Source organism: Aulostomus chinensis, chromosome 6 (genome assembly GCF_037954235.1).
Source record: "Aulostomus chinensis isolate RoL2024-O1b breed Wild chromosome 6, RoL_Achi_v1.0, whole genome shotgun sequence".
NCBI lineage: Eukaryota > Metazoa > Chordata > Actinopteri > Syngnathiformes > Aulostomidae > Aulostomus > Aulostomus chinensis.
This window is the reverse complement of record NC_141325.1, coordinates 18,364,484-18,368,294: the sequence shown is the minus strand read 5'-3', so window position 1 is coordinate 18,368,294 and position 3,811 is coordinate 18,364,484.

Genomic DNA, 3,811 nt, shown 5'->3' with positions numbered 1-3,811 from the left:
GGAGGGATCCCTCACCCAGGACGGACAGACGTGCAGTAGATGTTGTTACAGAGAAGGCAACAGTTTACAATATAAAATGTGGGAAACGCTAATAACAGCTGGAGTACCAGAGAGAACCCACACAGGCACAGAGAGAACATGCAAACTCCACACAGAAAGATCCCGTGCCCAAGCCAGGACTCAAACCCGTAATCTTATTGCTTTGAGGCAACAGTGCCAACCACTGCACCACCATGCAGCCGATGGAAAAAATACGCATAGTGAAATTTATAATGATGGTTGTTTTTTTTTTTACAGTTTTTAAGCTCTATTTCTTCTACATGTTATTCCTACTTCCTGTGGTTTACTTCCTCTTTTTATCTGTTTACCACTTTTCCTGCATGATTCACCTATGCCTTTTCAGTGAATTGTTCTTTGACAGCCACAGCCTTGTTCCCAGTGTTTCACCTCCGATTAGCTCCTTCTCTTCCCTCGAGTTAGGTTAGTTCAGCTTGTATTGTAGAGCAATGGTTTGCTATGTTTTCCTTCACTGCTAGGTTCTGCTCTTTGGCGGACCAGTTTTGTTGTCGCCTTGTGCTTTTCCTTTACTTCATGGTTAAGTTTTTCAGTTTCGGGATTTGATTTGTGTCTCAACTTCATTTGTTTCATCACACTGACCAATTCCTGCCTGCATCGCCATTTTCAGCATTTGGGTCCATTCTTTTTGCCTTTCTTTACATAAAGCTCCAACCTTTGGCAGCAGACATCAGAGTTTGTGACCTTTGTGTGGTAAGATAACAAAAATATGTAATTCCTACAGCTCAGACTCCTGTTTGTAAACCTAGCTCCAAGGGTCCTGTCCAGCAGGCCCAGCAATCCAGGCTCAAGGATGCACTCAAAGATCAACCCTACTGTCTGGATGCAGCTTGTCTCCAACTATAGGCAAGAGAAGGTAATATTCAGCTTGCATAGCTCTCTTCTTGCATGGAAGATGAATTGCTAATCCTGGCAGCTGCACCATCCATCCTCCGCCTCTTGAAAGTGACAGGGAAGCCCGATTGGAGCAATGTTTTTTGTCTTTTGAGAGCTGGTCGCTGCCAATATATCCCAGTTTTTCAAAGCAGGGACCGTGCAGTTTTGCAGATTGCCATTTAATCGAGTGGTGCAGTTAGTAAATCAAATTGTTGTTGGTAAAGTAGTTATGTGCTTGCCTTGCACGGCAGCTGGATTTGCAAGATCAAAAGATCACACAAGAATCCAACTTGCCAGGCTTTGAGGTTATGTGTTTGTGTACTCACCAACAGTGGTTTAGGCCAATTAATGTCCTGCAAGGAGATAGGGGTGAGGTTTCGGTGTGATAACAGCGTGACTGTTCCAAAGAACAATGGGGGCTCCTGAAGCGGTCAGTGGAGATGTTACGAACTGATACACCTTTCACACTCAAACACGTGTGTCAAAACGGGTTTTTGTACCTGTGTTTGCTCGGCATTAGGGCGCATTCAAGCTTCTGGCAGACACGGGTCTGAGCTCCCACTGTCAGGGCTGCATGCCTGTGTTTTTCTATCTTGTACATCATTGCGCTGACAACATCATCATTACACATAAAAGTGTGCCGAAATGACAACATGGACATTGTCAAGTCAAACGTTAGCGTTGTCGTTGCTCTCTGGGTCTGCGTCTTCTGCCGGCGTGTAGGTGCGCTCCGGCTGGTCAAACTGGTCAAACCCATGCTCCCTCAAAATACCAGTGATGTTCCCATAAATCGCCGTGTTCCCATAAACCGCCGTGTCGGATCTCCTCTTCACCGCGGATGATGAGCAGCTCGCGGACTTCATGATCTTGCCAGTGCGCTGCCATCATTGTTGAAAAGATGTGCAAGATCGCTATATAAGTTGTTTATGAACACGGTCACGCTTGTGCAATTCATGTTAGGGTTCCCTATTGGCAGGAGTTCCCAAGCATAGATTAATTCACGTAAGATCATACACATGTAAAGTGAAATAAGGTGGCATGGTGGTGCAGTGGTTAGCACTGTCGTTGGTTCTAGGTTTGAGTCCCGGCTTGGGCAAGGGATCTTTCTGTGTGGAGTTTGCATGTTCTCCCCGGCTTCTTTCCACAGTCCAAAGACATGCAATTGGGGACTAGGCTAATTGGAATTGACCTATATTGACCGTAGGTATGACTGTAAGTGTGAATGGTTGTTTGTCTCTGTGTGTTGGCCCTGCGAGGGACTGGCAACCTGTCCAGGGTGTACCCCACCTGTCGTCCAAAAGCTGCTGGATAGGCTCCACCCCCCCCCCCCCCTGCAACCCTTAACAGGAATAAGTGGCAGAAAATTGATGGATGGATGGATGGATGGATGGATGGATGGATGGAAGTGAAGTAGAGTCTCGGGGACATCAACAGGAAGACTGATCTTATGGCAGAGGCCACAACTTTATTGAGAGATGAGTGAGAAGCTCTCATAGTGCAGCCCAGCCCAGTCCAATTTTTTTTTAATTTATTCTTTTTTTTTTCCAGAGCTTCCACAATAACAGTCTGACAGGCAGATCAGTGACAAAATCAGAATGCAACAGGTCTATGTCTACGGGAGCCGCTAAACACCCGGGTGATCGTGACATCATGGTCCTGAGAGACACTAGGGTTTGAACTGGTCTTGTCCAGTTGTCAGATGCTGAAGTTGAAGGTTTTAACTACATATTAGTTTCAGTTCAGTTGAATAAGTGACCATTTTAAAATGCAGACAGAGGAAAACATCCTGATACTCCCCCTTAACACATCCATGCATGCTCCCCTCCATCCAGACTCCTGAAGAGCAATTTTAATGTGGATCTAGAGCAGATTAACAGGCTAAAGCTAAAATCAGTAATCACTCTGATGGGCTTAAACAAAACTGAGTAGGGGTCTCCTCAAGGTTAAGCTGATTGCTGTCTTTTTCAATTATCTGTCAGTGTTCATTGAGGCGGTCAGCTTTTTTCCCTTCCTTGCATTTGTACGAAAAATCTCTGTCAGTTGTTTTTTCTGATCTGCAAGTGATGTAAAAATATATTAATCCACCAGTGAAAAACAATGTTTGTAAAAGGTTTTTATGATTACAAAGCAACAGTTTGTTCTGCATTTTCCTGATTATTTCAACAACAGTTGCTTAATTACGGTCAGAAATCACTTGATAAAATGGAGGTTTCTTTTGCTAAAGCTGATTTTGCCATTGCAAATTATGAGTTAATTAATGCTATTCATGGGAAGACATTTACCAAACTTTTAGCCAAGTGCTATTTAGTCATCCACTCAAGAACCATTAGTACGCTGGTTGTCCCTGACATGATTTGAAAAAAGATTGGTCTTCCTCTCCGCCTACAGCATTGCTATTCATTTTAAAGACAGAAAAAAAAAATTCAGATCCATCAAAAAGATTGAAGTTTTTTTATTCTTATGAAGCTGAACAAAAGGGGAGTACTCAGAGAGCCCATCACGGTTGTTTTCAATTTCGTATTGTTTTGTTCGAGCTCTCCATAACTTATTTATGATTTAGGGACTTACACTGAAGGGGGAATCTGAGGAGGAAAGACAACAAAAGAAAGGGTTAAAATCAAGCAGCTCGAGTCAAATAGGAATGTAGAGGGAGGAAGATAGGAGATATCTTGCTACCCTTCAAGGTGATTAGATGAAAGTAAAAGCATGATGTGAAAGAACAAAAAAAACAAGAAGGGGGAAAGGGAATGAAGGAGGCAAAAGACTGGGGTGTTTCCCTGAGGCGTGGATGTGTTTGTGTGTGAACTAATCTGTCCCTCCCTCTCTCTCCCCCAGTCACTCAGTCATTTGCAACAACACA